Source organism: Lynx canadensis, chromosome F1 (assembly GCF_007474595.2).
Source record: "Lynx canadensis isolate LIC74 chromosome F1, mLynCan4.pri.v2, whole genome shotgun sequence".
Taxonomy (NCBI): Eukaryota; Metazoa; Chordata; class Mammalia; order Carnivora; family Felidae; genus Lynx; species Lynx canadensis.
In genome coordinates, this window is record NC_044319.2 from 28482081 (window position 1) to 28500303 (window position 18223).

Below are 18223 nucleotides of genomic sequence, written 5' to 3' on the forward strand. Positions count from 1 at the left end.
TCTTAGGGGAAAAAAAAAAGTTGTCCTTCCCCATCACTTTGGAATCAGAGTTGCTCACAAGAAATAAAATTTATATCTGAGTTTCACCTCATTTTGTATTCTCTGAGTTCTTCTCACCAGCCAACTCCCAGTTAGCACATAATAGAATCCAGTAAGCACTTTATATGGACTATCATATTCAAGTCTGCTATCATATTTAACTTTTGGAAGTGGCTGTTATTAGTGGCTTTTATCCTCAGTTTACAGATAAGAAAAATGAGGTTTCATGAGAAAAATTACTCAATCAAAGTAAATCCCTAAGAAGTGACTGAGCTACTTACTTAAGCTCCCCAAATACAACAAAACAGAAAAATGGAGTGAAGCATAATCCTCTCACCGAGCGTTTGGTTCCTGAAACATTGGCCACTGATGCTGAACTTCTAATGGTTTTTCTTAGTCCAGCTAGAAATAAGATGGTAGGTGAGGAGGGGGGAGTGAAACATACAATATAAACATTCAAAACGAAGGCAAGCCCTAGGTCAAAGCTCCCAGCCTTGCACAGGCCTGTTTTGCTTGGCTGGCTCTGAGTCAGGGAGGGATTTCTGAGCGGTCCACGCGGAGCACAGTCCCTTCTTGTCTGCAGAGACAGATGCTGTGCAATCAGCAGTTTCGTGTCAAATGTTTTATTTGATCCTTCAACAGCCGTTAGAGGCTGACGTGTCTGGTGGATATTATTCTCACCTGGTGTAGTGCCGGCAGGCACTGAAAACTGATAGCTGGCTGAATCCCAGTTAAACGTGAACAAACTGGTTTGCCTAAGACCTCACGGCTAGCAGGTAGCCACACTGTACCTACACTCCCAAACAGCCTCCTGCTGCATCATTCCACTTCATGCCAGGTGACAGTGACTTCCTCGCTTCGTAAGCAGAGACTTCCGCTAAGTGCGTCAGTCTTTCTATTTATGTTAAGTCCCAGGATCCCCATTAGTCATGCAGTTGTGGAAATAGAGACTCTGAAGGGTTAACCACCTTTCCCAATATCACATAGTCACATATCACATCTCATATAATCGTAAAGAATGATGTCTTTAAAGCAAACAGGTCTAGGCTCAGATTCTGATCTTGTTCTTGAACTAGGATTGGGCAAGCTATGTAACCTCTCTAACCATCTGCTTTGTCAAATGTACAATGGAAGTAATAATCGTACTTTCTGTATAGGTTTATTTATTTATGTTTTTATTTATTTATTTTGAGAGAGAGAGAGAGCTCAAGAGAGCAGGGGAAAGGCAAAGAGAGAGGGAGAGAGAATTCCAAGCACGCTCCACACCATCAGCATACAGCCTGATGCGGGGCTTGAACTCACGAACTGTGAGATCATGGCCTGAGCTGAGATCAAGAGTCAGACGCTTAACTGACTGAGCCACCCTGGCACCCCTGGATAGGTTTATTTTTCAGAATTAAAGGTAATTGCAGATATTATGTAGCACTGGTTACTGGCCGTGAACAGGGTTTAAGGTGGATAAAGTACTATTTTCTTAACAGAGAAGAGCAAAAGACAGAGACAAGCTAAGTAACTTGCCCAACATCCCATGACAGTAAGTGGGGAGTTCAGATTCAACCCCAGACTATCTGGTTCAAAAGCCTGTGGTCCCTGCATTGCTGTGATATAATGTAAAGTATACACCACAGGAGCTAGAACAGATTAAACACTCAACTCGGAGCTCCTTCTGCTACACCATGCTTATCCTTCCCCATTTCTAAAAATGCCCAAAGAATGATATTCCATAATGTTCTGCAAAGTGGCACAGTCAGGTTGCTTAGTTCCTAGTTTCTATTACAATGCGTTGCAGAAAATCATAGGAGGCTCAGAGTAGGTGAGTTCACCAGAGGATAAATAAAAAATTATTAGAAAGCAAATTATATGTGACGGCAATAATCCAAGTACTGAACTATCCATAGTGCCTAAAAGGAGAAAAATACGTATAGAAAGAGAAGTTGTAGAGAAAAATTCCAAAATACTCCATTAAATAAAATTGTGTTTGGTTTCTGACAATCATTTAAAAAAATATCTTGAAGTTGTTAAGTTTTCCCTACTCTTCTCAACTCCAGGTTAAATTTTATGATTTTCCTTTCCATTAAATTGAGTCCCTCTATCACGTTACAAAATAACTTACCTTAAAGTCACTTCTCTTCAATATCCAATACATTATCTGACAATTTTTTTATTTCTGGTTTAGAAGGTGATTCATGGGTGGTTTTATTGGAAAACCGGTTGGGGGGGGGGGGAATCTCCCAAATGGAGACTTCAAGGAAAATACTATATAACTCAGTGGCTTCTGTGGCAAATGGCTGATTGAACTACCCTTTATCTTCCAGGATTAATTTTGTTTTTTTTAAGTGAGAAGTTTTATAAACAGGGAAAAGAACTGTCCCTGCCTTGCTGGGGACAGTAAGTTATGAGTTAGCTTGTTAAAGCAGGAGTATATTCAGGTGACAGTAATTTTTGTGCGTGACTCAATGCCATTGAAAATGATTGAAGACCAATCAAGGCACAGAATGATATTCTCTTTAGCTTTGTTGTATGGGCAAAACTCACGCAAATGGCTCCAAATTTGATTTACATGTCTTAAAACAAAATGACCAATTCCTATCTAACTTATATCTTGTTTTTCTTCAGGTACAAACAGCAGGCACCTTTTCATTTCTTTAACATTATCCGTCCAACCTCATTTCCACCCTAAATGAAATCTTAATTCTCTTCTTTTGATAGCATAATTGTTTCCATGGCAACAACAAAAGACATGAGAGTATTCTCAGCTGCAGGTGAAAATAATCATAACATATTGATAAACCATCTGAAGATACCATTATCATGTAAATGACCTCATAACAGGAGAGAGGGAAGAGAAATAAAGGCAAACAAAGTGGCATCCAGAAAGCAGACGTGCTTGGAATAAAATATTTTTTGGTGGCTTCAGTGATGTTAAAGAAGGGTCACAATGAGAAAGAACGTCAGATAACTATACATCTTGATTAGATATTGTAAATAAAGAATATTGCCTTAAAATTTACTGAGAAACGAAGAGAGCTCTGGATTCCGGGAGCACCATCGATTGTTTCACTGTCTCTGCCATTTGCACATTCACTGGGGACTAAATGAGATATATGAAGAGAAAAATAAGAAGTGACTCTGGAGCTTGTCAACAGTACTAGAAACGCTAAGTGAATCTTTAGATAGACCTTTCTAGACAATGCTCACAAACTTAAATTTAAAGTATGAAGTTTGGGCTCTGAGATGGAAGGGGTTTTCACCTCGACCCTGCCATCACTTTCCGCTTTGAAGGAATCATTCATCTCTGGAGGTAAAAACAACTGTTGGTACCAGAAAGCAATACATGCCTGGTGGGCAAGAATTAATGGGTTGTGAATCTGCTCCCCCGGGGCCTGATTTAAGCTCAGAGGACAACATTACCTTAGGGCAAGGAGTTGAATGAGGTAGATCCTGAAGAAGGTTTGCCTTTAAGAGGTTCTTGGAACTCTGAAAGGAGAGGGTGGATCTGTGATGTCCCTCTTGAGATGCAAGTTTCTCTAATCTCTAAGATTTGAAGAAGAGATAAACAGGTGGATTACACTTTTTCTATCCCCACGTTGATAACACGTGGAGACCGGGCAGCTAAGACTGTCTTGGGCCGCTTCTCAGGTTTTAGAAGAGGATTAACAATCTACCTGTTGCCACATCACCGAACACACACAGCTACCCTCTACCACCTTGGGTAGAAAAAGACAGAGAAAATACAGATGACCAATATTTGAAATGAAAGCAATCATTATAGATTCTACAAACCTTAAAAAAACTCTAAGGGCATCTTTTTAAAAAAATCACAATGCCAATAAATTTAACAACGTAGATGAAATAGACAAATACTATGAATGACACGAATTATCAAACCTGACTTAGGAGAAAAAAATAGTAACGTCTAGATATTAAATACTAACTGTTGAATAATTGAACTAGCAATTTAAAACCTTCCCAGAAAGAAAACTCTAGGCTTGGGTAACTTCCCTGGTGAATTCTATCAAACATTTAAAGAAGAAATAATACAATATCACACAATTCTTTGAAAAAGTGATAGAGAGGGGAATACTTATTTACAAAGTCAATATAACTCATATCAAAACCTGACAATGACATTACAGGGGTGCTTGGGTGGCATAGTCGGTAAAGCATCCAAATCTTGATCTCAGCTCAGGTCATGATCTCATGGTTTGTGAGTTCGAGTCCCACGTAGGGCTCTGCAATAATGGTGTGGGACCTGCTTGGGATTCTGTCTCCCCTTCTCTCTGCCCCTCCCCTGCTTGTGTGCACTCTCTCTCTCTCTCAAAAATAAATAAATTAATTAATTTAAAAAAAAAGTCCTGGCAATGACATTACAGGAAAGGAAACCTACAAACCAATATCCCTCATGAACTTAGACTGGAAATCCCTAACAAAATTAGTGAACTAAACCCAGCAATACGTAAATAGTCAATCTGTCACAAGCAATTGGAGTTCACTTTAGGAACATGATATTGGCTTAACATTTGAAAATTAATCAGCAGAATTCACCACATCAAAATAATAACAGATAAGATAAAAGTCATGTCATCATCCCAGTAGAAATAGAAAAATCAGATAACAAAATTCTATAGCAATTTTCATAATAAAAAGAAAAAGCTCTTGGCAACTTGGGAGTAAAAGCTACCTTTCTCAAAAAAAAAAAAAGGTACCTTTCTCAACCTGATAAAAACTGGTTATGAAACAAACAAACAGCCTACAGCTTATAGCATATTTAATGACGAAGCAGCAGCAAATGTTCTGACCTCTGGAGTCTATCAAGGCAATGAGGCAAAAAGAAGAATAAAAGGAGTAAGGAATTGAAGGAAGGAGTGAGACATCCTCTATTCACAGATGACATCATTACCAGCTTAGTAAATCTTAAGGCAACTACAAAGCAAATATTAGAACAAATAAGTGAATTAACAAGGTTACAGAATATAAGGTCAAGACACAAAAACAGTTGCACTCTTACATATTAGCAACAAATAATTAGAAAAATGAAATTAAGGAAACAACACCATATTTCATAACATCCCCAAATCCCTGGCATACTAAAGGATAAATTTAATGAAAGATTTGCAAGTTCTGTGCACTAAATACTCCTAAATATTGTTGACAGAAATTAAAGACAAGCAAATTGAGATTTATAGCATATTCAAGGATCAGAAGATTTAATTTTGCTGACATGCAAATTCTCCCTCAAATGATGTATAGATTCAGGATGAACCGATTCAGAATCTAAGCAGGCATTTTGAAGCAACTGGCAAGCTGAAGCTAAAAATTTGAAAATACAGAACAGTTAAAAAATGTTGGAAAAGAATCAAGTTGGAGGACTTAAATGTTTCAAGACTTTTTATAAAAGCTATTGTTATTAAGATAGTGTGATATTGATGTAGATATAGCAAAATAGATCAATGGAACAGAGTAAAAGTCCAGATACAGATCCATACATATGTAGAGAACTGGTTTTCAACAAAGGTATCAAAGCATTTCAATGGGGGATAGGAATGTCTTTTCACCAAATCGTGTTGAAACAACTGGATATCCATATGGAAAATAAATGAACCCCGAGGCTCATCTCACCATGCAAAATTTAAGGTGGGTCACAGACCTAAAAGTACAAGCTAAAATTATAAAACTTCTGGAAAAAAATCACAGGAGAGTCTCCACAAACTTGAAGTAGGCAAAGATTCCCACACAGTTCGCAGAAAGCACTGCCCATAAAATATTAATACATTGGAATTCATGAAAATTAAAATTTGGTTATCAAAAGATACTGTTGAGAAAATGAAGAGACAAGCAGAGGAGCAGGAAAAAAATATATTTGTTTTTGTGTGCATCTGAGAAGGACTAACGTCCAGACTATATAAAGAGCTTCTATAAAGCAAAAAGCCAACAATAGCAAATGTTAAGGATGTAGGAGCTCTCCTTCACTGCTTCTGAGAATGTAAAATGTACAGCCATTTTAAAAAGTAGTTTGACATTTTCTTGTAAAGTGAAACATACACTTACCCCAGAAGCCAGCAATTTTACTCGTAAGTATTTCTCCAAATGAATTGAAAACACATTCCTACAAAAACCTATACACCGATGTTTATAGCAGCTTTATCCATTATCATAAGAAACTGGAAATCCCCAAGATGTCATTTAACAGGTGAATGAATAAACAAACTATGGCACATCTCTATAACGGATGCCTCCTTGGGTGATTCATACAATGACATGAATGAGTCTTAAATGCATTTTGCGAGGTAAAGGAAGCCAGACGAAAAGTCTAAATATATAAGATTTCAATCACATGACGTTAAGAAAAAGGGAAGACTATAGGAATGGAAGATGGATAGTGGTTTCTAGGAGCTGAGAAATTTGAGAAAAAATTGACAACAAAGGAGTTACATAAAGGAATTGTAGGGTGATCAAGTTTTCTGTATAGTACAGGAGTAATTCTTGACTCTATGCATCTACGCATCACCCCACTGAACTATACAACACAGAAAGTTGCCTTATTATATGCAATTTTATTTTTATTTTGGGGAGAAGAGAGAGAGAGAGAGAGGGAGAAAGAGAACAAGTGGGGGAGGGGCAGAGGGAGATAGAATTCTAAGCAGGTTCCGTACCCCGTGCAAAGCCTGACTCAGGGGTTCGAATTCAGGGTTGTGAGATTATGACCTGAGCCTAAATCCAGAGTTGGGCTCTTGACCTACTGAGCCACCCAGGTGCTCCCAGTATATGAAGTTTTAAAAACTCAACCACATGTCAGGAGAAGACAGGATGGAATGTAGACTATGACAAAGGAGTTTAACTGTATTAAAAACGTATGACATAACATCACTAAAGGGGGTATGGAAAAAAGTTGTTGACCTAAGTAACTTTGGCAAACAGTTGCTTTTACCAGACACTTTAGGTACAAAGACAAAATGATTTGTCTGAAAATATTAACTCAAGTTGGTAAATTTGTTTCTCACAAGGGTACAGGTCAACAGTTCTGAAACGAAATGTATACTAGAAGTTGGACAAATAAGTAAAAAAATTGTAATCACAGGAACCAGGTTTCTAACTGTTAGAGAAAGGAGTTACAGATAAGCAAGAGATTGGGGGCAACTAGAATGAGCTCCATGATGCTGGATTATAATTATTAATATCAGTATGGGTTCATATATATTTTAAACTATATATATATGTATATAAAGCATATTTTATATAAAATATATAATATATATACACATATATATGTAAAATATTATCTCATGTCATACCCAAAAGGTAGATTAAAGTGTTAAATATAACAATAATTTTAATATTTTATTAGGACTTCTGGAGAATACTTAGAAGCTAATAAAAAAGTATTGTGCGGCAGAAGATACAATAAATACAGTAAACAAATTTAGAAAGTAGGTTTGCAATGCAGATGACAGATAAGGGTTTGAAAGCTATGATTATATGAAGAGAGTTTTAAAAATTGACAAACGGGCAACAGTGTAAGAAAAATGAGCAACAGATATAAATAGGCAATTCACAGATGAGCAAATCTAAATGGCCAGAAGATATATGTAATGAAAAAAATTTCACTAATAAGGAAATAGAAAGTGAGCTAACAAGACAACGTCACTTTAAACTTATCAGACTGACAAAAAATTCAAGCAGCGGTAACATTGTCAGTGGGGTTATGTGGAAAAAGTATTTCCTACGTTGCTAGTGGAAATGTAAATGGGTACAGCTCCATTAGAAAGCAACCTGGGAACATTTGTTAAAATTAAAGATGCATAAACCTTTTGACCCTGCAATCTCTCTCCTGGATATATATCCCATGGAAATATAAACACCAAAAATTAAAGATGTGTGAGCCCAGATGTTTATTACAGAACTCTTTGGAGTAGCAAAAACGTGTACACGAAGAGATAGATTATGGTAACCGGTAGAACATAATATTATTGTTCATATCTGCTAACCGAGAGGGATTTCTGAAACTTACTATATGAGAAAAGATGCCAAAAAAACCCTTGTATGTAATATGATTTCACTTTTGTAGAGTAAACAATAACAAAAGCATGCACACATGTGTATATGTATATACACGTGTATATTACAGGTATACATATATACATTTGAGATCAGATTTGACAATCATTAGGAGCTTTACAGAAGACTGCGTGTAAGACTACACTAGTTAAGGGTCGGCTTATACTTGCTAATGTTTATACTAATTCAAGTGTTTGGAGTAGGAGAGGCAAATATGGAAGGAAGGAGAGAGTAGGGACCAAAAGAAGAACCAAAAGAGCAAATATTATACTGAAATGAAAGCCTTATGGTAACCTGATTTACATAAAATTATGTTTGTGTGTATATGCATGTTTTCTGATCTATGTAGGCAGTGTATTGCATGTGCTTGTAAAAGTACTTTATATGTACTAATTTAACCTTCATAACAACCCCATGAGGTTCAAATTCTTATTATCCTCATTTAACAAAGGAGGAAACTAAGAGGTTAAAAAACGTTCCCAAAGTTATAGGAATATGTAGCTCCTGGCTTGGACTTAAAGCCAGGCACTGTGACCCTGAAGCCTTGGCTCTTGACCACTAGATGTATTGGCTTGAGTGTCCAGGACGTATCGCTAAGCTAAACACACAATTGCAATGTAATGTGTATAATATGATTTGATTTGGGGAAAAGAATAAACTCCTATAGATACCTGGTTGTTTGAGCAAGAAGAAAGTTGTAGGGGTCTAATCTGTACACTGTTTATTAGCTCTGGTAGGTAGGGATGGATAAAAAGACAATGGACAATTAACTTTGCTTTTATATTATCACTGAAACATACGACAAGCAGTCAGATAGTCTCCTAGTGAAAAAAAAATTGAAGAATAGCTGGGGTATTTTCTTTTTCTCATTTAGGGGTCTTCGATTTTTAAGTAACATTTATTTGTTCAGTGGGAGTTTTCAGACAGGAAAAGCTTTAATGAAGGAGGAGGTACTTAGCACACAGGTAAGATTTTGAGAGGTCAGAGGAATATTACGGAAAAAGCTTAGGGCAGAAAAACCACAAGTCATCTTCAAAACAGATTGCTTAGGAACCTCAGCTAGCACAAGCATTTTTGTATGAAGGTAGTGTTAATAAACCTGGAAGACCACATACGTTTATATAGCCTTGAATGCCAGGATCAGGAACAAATTATTCTCTGTGCCCGTGGACTGGGCATCTGCAACCCTGGACCTCTTAACGTTATGAACAGACGCTGTGAGAAGCTGACACGGATGCTGTGTGGACACCAGATACAGCCCCAACCTTGGCTCCAGCCAGGGAGTCCTCTACCAAATACTGGCCCCATCGGGGATCGTTTTAGTCCCTGCGACTTGTCACCTCTGATCCACAGAGCGCACAGGGTGTCCAGACCGGGCTGTGCCTGGAGGAAGCACCTGCCCCATCACGTCCCTACACCTTCCTCGGGTACCTCACGTCACTGCTACTTTGCCAGAAAGAAGATAAATGTCTCCATCCACAAAGGAGCCACAGTTGCCTTTCTCCTGCTCGCTTCTTGGCAACAACTTTACTTCGCCCCCAGGTGGATTTTCCTGGCACTGGCTAGGGAAATCCCTGGAGCCGGGTATGCAGACTTGATGCTTCTCTTCTGTGTCTTACTGACAAGAACTCAAGGGCTGTAGCGTGTAGAGGGTGGGTGACAGCACAACAGGACATAGTGTAAAATTTAAGGGGACCTCTCTGGGTTCCGGCGTAACTGCTACAGTGACCAACTGTGGTGGCTTCGAGCAACCTTTCTCATCTACGTTTTATCAACAGAAAAAGTGTCTTGCAGACGAAAAATTGTTTTCAGAGATTTGAAATTGTTTTGTGCCACTCTAGAGGTCAATACAAATCTAGGATTTGGGTGTTTACTAAGGGACATTTGCTGATTGCTGGACTTTAGCTGTAATATATATACTTAGATGCCCCATCTGTTTATGACATGCCCAGGCTCACTAACTAGGGCACTCAACTATTGTCCACAATTGCTGTGGAGTCATTTAAAGTAAAATACTGTCGTGTCTTTCCACTCTCAAAATGCTTCAGTGTAACTCAGTTCAAACTATAAAATAATATTGAAGTGACATTCTTACGGCCAGGGGGCAGATATTAAAAGGTGATTCATTAAAGGGTCACTGAACTGACACGTTCAGTTATGCACAGCTGGGTAATATCGCAGGAATTCTCTTTGTCAAATAAGGGTGCCCAGAAAGATGTCTTTGTAATACAGGGCTGGCTGGAGCCCAAAGAGTCCATGTATTTCTAAGAGTAAATTTCTTTCCTAATTTAACTGAACAGGAAAAAAAAATGCAACAACAAAAAACAAACTAAGCCTTAGAGAAAGCTCCTGAAATGCAAGATTGGCAACGTGAAAGGGATTTACACAGCTGTGTCACAGTCACGAGAGCTCCATTAAAACGGACTGCTCACATTTTAGGGTCACTTCCTTCAGTTTAAAAATCTGTAGGCTGTGGAAAGCCATGTGTAAACAACCATACTGTTCATACTTGGATATTATATAACTGAGCTCTTTTCCTTCATTCTTAGTAATTCTTTTATACACATGTGACTTTACCCCATTGATAAAGCCATTTCTAGACTTACAGCCTCTGGGAAGGAAAGAAGAACAAAGAAGTCAATCACTGACTTCTGGGTGGCAAAAGCCAAAGTCCTTCTATAAACATAAAGTTGGAAAACTCGTGACGTATGAAATGCAAGGTTTGTTTTGTTTTGTTTTGTTTTTCTGTTTCAGAGAACATAAAGATTATTGGGGCTGGAACAAGAGAAAAAATCAAAGAGAGGACGAGAGATTAAATAGTCCTAAGTCCTTGGGAAGGGCCTGGCACATCCCCTTGATCTTACTTCCGCCAAGTCAGGCCGTGGGGGATGCACATCCGCAGACAGGTTTGGGGACACAAGAAGAGCCTGTGACCTGAAACCTGCTCAGGTTTCAGGCAGACCTCAGTCAGGTTGTAGGCGTCTTTAAAGTACACTACACCCTACTCACCATGGTAGCATTTGAGTGGCAATGGCTGCAAAAGGCGTCAGCCTGAAAGGGACTGAGACAACATCTGATTCCCTGCCGCCCCAGAGTGGTGCAAGGGAGCAGACACATTTTTCACGTCTCCTAAGAGGGGTTCAAAAATTGCCAAACACACTTGACAAGGCCTGATGTTTAGGACAAGGAAGACACAGCCTGTGAGGACTCAGTAACCACTTGTGGTACAGCAAATGCTACCAACGCAGGTGTCAAAATATCCATGTCAAGTACTTGGATCTCCGAAAGCACCCGAACCTAGAAGCAAACCTGGGATTGGGAAAGATCCTGAGTGGATGGAAGAGACTCTGAGGAAGAAGCTCCAAGTTCACCCAGGATGAAATTTCTACCAAGTAAAATGGAGAACTTGAAATAAAAGTGAAATTCCCTTTGTAGGAAAATTAAATGATATTTCTTAAACATTCAGGTTGAGAATAGGCTGAGAATCATACTCACTTCGTATAACTCTTTGGAGCATAAGTGTTTCACTGTCCAAACACAGATGGCAGTTACTGCAAAGTTTCAAAATATGTTCTTGATAGCCCATATCTAGCTATCATCTACCAATGAAAATATACATTCTGTGATTTTAAAAATAAATTTGGGTCACTTAAAACTAACAAAATGATTCAGTCTCGTCATCACTATTGAAATGTGTTTGTTTATACTAGAAAGTTAGAGTTAGGCGGGCCAGAAGAATTCTAAAAGGAAATTAAAAGGTATACTCTATGAATGACAGTTTAATTGGAGATTCTTTTTTTTTTTTTTTTTTCCTAAGTAAGCCCTATGCCCAATGTGGGTCTTGAACAATCTCAAGATCACACTCTACCAACTGAGCTAGCCAGGCGCCTGTAATTGGAGATTCATTAATTCCAATAGTTTGTTTGAGTGTATATAGTGGGATCAAACAATAAAGCATAAAGCACTTTTTTTTTTTTAGAATTCACACATCCAAATGAGTTCCAGCCTGAAATAATCACATTGGAAAATCATTGCGATCTACAGGTATTAATGCTGAAAATAATTTTGGAATCCCTCTTTTGAAGTTGGCTTCTGAGATGATATAAGAGCCTCCACAAGAAAATAAGTGTTGTCACTAGGTTTTCACCAATTTACAAGCCACCTAAGAAAAGCAGCCTGAGAATCCTTGTAAGTCACACTTTATCTCTGATTATTAATAATTTTTCTAAGTTTGATACACTTATTCAATAAATCGGGTCTCAAACGTTATTAACAGTTCTTAGCAGAAAACTGTCCTTATAGAATGCCCCCACTGAACATATCCCAAACATCACACTTCCAAAGGGCATCTAATAAAGTACCAATGATGGAAATGGTAGAAAATGATAGAAAATGCACACTCATTCAACAAGGGAGAAAAAGACAGTTAATACCATGAAATTTAACCAGCAGATCTACGATAACTCATGTTGAATAAAATTCTCCTGGATTTTTTTCTTAATAAAGTATAGGGGCGCCTGGGTGGCGCAGTCGGTTGAGCGTCCGACTTCAGCCAGGTCACGATCTCGCGGTCCGTGAGTTCGAGCCCCGCGTCGGGCTCTGGGCTGATGGCTCAGAGCCTGGAGCCTGTTTCCGATTCTGTGTCTCCCTCTTTCTCTGCCCCTCCCCCGTTCATGCTCTGTCTCTCTCTGTCCCACAAATAAATAAACGTTGAAAAAAAAAAAATTTAAAGTATGGTAAGAAATTGTGGTCTCCTTTTTAAAACAAAGCAATAATGTCGTATCAAAGAAGAAAAGCATAAAAGAGGCAAACCAGCTGCTGTGTTCTCCATGCAGAATATTCAAGCGTACTGAGAAACAGACTACAAGAGACGACCTGCAACGTCTCTAAGAGAAATTTCTTTAACAATCTTCCTTCCCTGCTCCTCGAAAGGACTGTAGGACTGTATGTGGCATGTCTACATGCTGCCTATTGTCAATTTCTAATCCCAACCATATAGGCGAATTGAAATGTTCCAAAAGACAATTGGAAATATAATTTTATGACCTGAGCAGAGTGAGTTTTTAGTATTTGACAAACATGAGTTCATCAGCACCGACCAATCAGGACAGATGCACCAACATATGAGCGCTAGCCATTAACAACTGGGCATCTCAACTCAGTATCAGCCCTGCACGTGGGTGTTTCTCAAGGGGAGAAATAGCTCCTTTTTACATAGAAATGGGGCTTTTTTTTTTTTTTTTTTTTGTCTCTATGAGAGTACAGTAAGAAGCACAGTCTTGCAACCCATCTTTTGGACAGTCTATACTTTGTTTAAAAAAAAAAGTAAAAACAAACTGAAAGTAAGCAATTTTAATGTTTATTTATTTTTGAGAGAGACAGCGTGAACAGGAGAGCAGGGGCCCCTAACTCTCCCTCTCTCTCTGATTTTGTTCTGACCTCCTCCAATTCACGGGCCCTGTTGTAGTCAAAGTGATCTTTTAAAACTTCAACTGAGGGGCGCCTGGGTGGCGCAGTCGGTTAAGCGTCCGACTTCAGCCAGGTCACGATCTCGCGGTCCGGGAGTTCGAGCCCCGCGTCAGGCTCTGGGCTGATGGCTCAGAGCCTGGAGCCTGTTTCTGATTCTGTGTCTCCCTCTCTCTCTGCCCCTCCCCCGTTCATGCTCTGTCTCTCTCTGTCCCAAAAATAAATAAACGTTGAAAAAAAAAAAAAATTTAAAAAAAAAAAAAAATAAAACTTCAACTGAGCTGACAGCACAGATCCTGGAGCCTGCTTTGGATTCTCTCTCTCTCTCTCTCTCTCTCTCTCTGTCCCTTCCCGGCTCACACTCTGTCTCTACCTCAAAAATAAATAAACATTTAAAAAATTAAAAAAGAAAAGCTGCAACTTTGATCATGTCCCTCCCCTGCATAAAACTTTTCAAGAACTTTCTACCTCATTTCTAATGCAAGATCAAGCCCTCAGCATGACTATATGTTCCTGAGTGACCGGCCCTGAATATTTTTCCAACCTCATTTTGAACCTCTCTCCCTTTCACTCATGGGCTTCCAGCCACACAGGACTGAGTTCTTCTCATCCTCTGGCTGGGTGCCTACATGTTTCCTGTTACCTTCACCACTTATTTCCTACTTAGCCCTCAATTTCAGCTTACCTGCCACTTTTAAATAGGCCTTCCCTGAATCTCCAGTTAATTGTTTTCTTATCATTATGATCTCCTGGATTTAAACATTTGATGGATTTCAGTTCATTGCAATTAGTATCCTGCTCAAATCATCCCATTTTTTTAGCTAATAGTAGCCTTTTAAGATTGGTTCTCTATCATGAACCAAAGACATAGCCCTATTAGTCCTGAGAGCTTCTTCACTGTATAAAATGTTTCACGTTTATCTTTTACATTTCTTTTTTTTTAATTTTTATTTAAAAAAATAGAGAGAGAGAGAGTATGAGTGGGGGCAGGAGCAGACAGAGAGAGGAAGAGACAGAGTCCAAAGCAGGCTCCAGATTCTGAGCTGTCAGCACAGAGCCCGACGCGGGGCTCAAACTCACAGACCGTGAGATCATGACCTGAGCTGAAGTCAGATGCTTAACCTACTGAGCCACCTAGGCGCCCCTTGTTTTTATTTTTAAAGGTATAAACACATTGACTGTTCTCTTAAAGGTCCTTCTTTTGGCTCCAAATACCATTTTCCCCTAGATCACCACCTATGGTGTGGCTCATTCTCAGCTTCCTTTTTGTCTCTTCTTTCTCCATCTACCCCTTACAAATTGATCCTGCCAGTGATAAATGCTCAGCCCCTTCTCAACACATTACCTTACCACAACTTTCTCAGCTTCATCTATGGATTTAGCTAACAATTCTGAATTTTTATCTCCAACTCAAGAGTCATATGTCCAATGACCTAACAGACATCTTTCACCTCCTTTGTTGAGTTCTACTATGTACAGTATTGTTCTAGGTACAGCAGTGAGTTAAAGGGGAAAAAATTCTGCACCCATGGAGCATTCAGGTTAGTTATGAAGGTTATATTCTAATGAGAAGTTTACATTATGATATTATTGAGACACTCTACATGAGTGCGTATTACATTGTTTTATTATTTGCCCCACAACTATACAACAATGTGTGCACACAATAATTTCTTTCACCACATCCGTGATAATGGACATTTACATTACCATGTTTTGCTATAAAGAAACACTGCAGTAAATACCCTTAGACATATGACATTATCCATCGACACATGTGTAGAATGAACTAGGAGCAGAATTGCTAGGTCTGGGATTATGTACATCAGTAATATTCATAAACATTAAAAAGTGTTTTCCATAAAGGTTATATCAATTTTAACAGTCACCAGTAATTTATAAAAGCATCTGTTTTCTTACACCTTTGATAACATACATATCAAAATATTTCCCATATGATTTCCCAAATGTTTTCCCTTTTTCTTTGTGCATGTGAAATTGAGCTTCATTTTATATTTAATAGTGGTTTGTGTTGGGGCACAAGGGTGGCTCAGTTGGTTAAGTGTCCGAACCTTGGTTTCAGCTCAGGTCACGATCTAACAAGTTTGTGAGTTCGAGCCCCACATTGGGCTTTGTTCGGACAACCCGGAGAGTGGAGCCTGCTTCTTCATCTGTGTCTCTCTCTCTCTTTGCACCAATTGTGCTCTGTCTCTCTTTATCTATCACTCACAAAAATAAACATTAAAAAAAAAAAAGAGTCACTTGTATTTACTTTATACTTTCTTTCCTGTGTGTGTGTTAGGCTTTTCTCTACTTGGTTGTTAGGCATATTCATGTTGGTTTGTAGGCCTTCTCTACAAATATCTTCATACGCATATACAATCTCTTTATCCATGATATAACATATATCTATATACTAGCAATGAAAATTAGAAACAAATTTTTTGAAGTATCATTTACAATAGCTCCAAAAAACGAAATGCCCAAGTATGAATCTAACAAAACTGTGCAGAATCTATATGACACAAACTATAATACGGAGGATAGAAACGAAGCCAAGCTAAATAGATTATATGGCTCAAATAGTAGGAAGATATCAACTTTACCCAAATTTATCTGTAGGTTTAACACTTAGCCCGATCGAAACCCCAGCAGGGTTTTTGTAGATATTGCCAAGCTGATTATTTATTTATTTATTTATTCGTTTGTTTGTTTACTTATTTACTTATGATTTTATTTTATTCTTGAGCGACAGAGCACATGTGGACAGGGGAGGGTCAAAGGGAGAGGGAGAGAATCTTAAGCAGGCTCCACACCCAGCTCAGGGCCCAACATGGAGCCCAACGCCAGGTTTGATCCCACAACTGTGAGATCGTGACCTGAGCTGAAATCAAGAGTTGGATGCTTAACTCTGATGCTTAACACCTGGGCGCTCCAAGCTGATTTTAAGTTGTATATTGAAAAGCAAAGTCTGTAGAAAAACCCTGAGAAAGGACAGATTTAGAGGAACTCAAACTACATTATTTCATAATGTACTGTGAAGTATGGTGTTAGTGAAAGTATGCATACATAAACTAATGGGACAAAATAGAGAGTCCAGAAATAAGCTTACAAAAATATAGTGAACTGACTTTAAAAAAAAAAATGTTGGGGCGCCTGGGTGGCTCAGTTGGTTGAGCGTCCGACTTCGGCTCAGGTCATGATCTCGCGGTCCATGAGTTCGAGCCCCGCGTCAGGCTCTGTGCTGACAGCTCAGAGCCTGGAGCCTGTTTCAGATTCTGTGTCTCCCTCTCTCTGACCCTCCCCTGTTCATGCTCTGTCTCTCCCTGTCTCAAAAATAAATAAAACATTAAAAAAAATTTTTTTAAATGTTTATTTACTTTTGAGAGAAGGGGGGGGCATGAGCAGGGGAGTGGCACAGAGAGGGAGCCCCAGAATCTGAAGCAGCCTCCAGGCTCTGGGCTGTCAGCACAGAGCCTGACAAGGGACTCGAACTCGAACTCACAGACTGCAAGATCATGACCTAAGCCTAAGTCAGATGCTTAACCGACTGAGCCACCCAGGCGCCCCTGAGCTGTTTTTAAAATCTACTTTATTATTATTTTTTTTCAAGTTTATTTCTTTATTTTGAGAGAAAGAGAGAGAGTGAGCGCACATGAGTGGAGGACGGGCAGAAAGAGAGGGAGAGAGAGAATCCCAAGCAGTTTCCCTGCTGTCGGCACAGAGCCTGACGCAGGGCTCAACCTCACAAACCATGAGATCATGACCTGAGCTGAAATCAAGAGTCAGACGCATGGCCACTGAGCCAACCAGGTGCTCCTACTGAACTGACTTTTAACACACAAGTACAAATACAATTCTATGAATAAAAGATAGTCTTTTCCATGAATAGCGCTGAAACAATTGGACATTTGCATGCAAAATACACATACATGCCTCCATCCACACCTCTTACTTTATAAAAAATATTAACTGAAAGTGGACCCAGGGCCTAAATGTAAAACATAAAATTACCATCTTATGAAAAAAGAAAACACAAGAGAAAATATTCATGAATTACTTTAGAAAAAAAATCATTAGATACAACACCAAGGACTTGACCCATAAGAGAAAAAAAAATGAATCAGTTGACCTTGTCATAACTAAAACCTTTTTCTCTATAAGAAATGGTTAAGAAAATGAAAGGCAGAGTGTGGAAAATATCTTCAAATCATAAATCGAACAAAGAATTTATACCCATAATTTAAAAAGTCTCAAACCCAAAAATAAGAAAACAAATGTCCAGTAAAAAATGGACAAAAGATTTGAATGCTTGTCACCAAGCAGGACATTCAGATCACAAGCATATGAAAAGATGCTCAATGTCCTAAAACACAAGGAGATGCCATTACACATTTATTAGAATGGCTAACAAATGAACACAAACAAACAAGCTGACAATACCAAGTGCTGACAAGGAGGCAGAGTAACTACGAATCTCATATGTTGCTAGAAGGAATGCAAAATGGTAAAGTCACTCTGAAAAACAGTTTAGGAGTTTCTTCTAGTTAAATGTACATTTACCATATGCTCTGCAACCCCACACCTAGTTATTCATTTACCCTAGAGAAATGGAAACTTACATGCACACAAAACCTGTGTTTCAAACATATTACATGTAGAG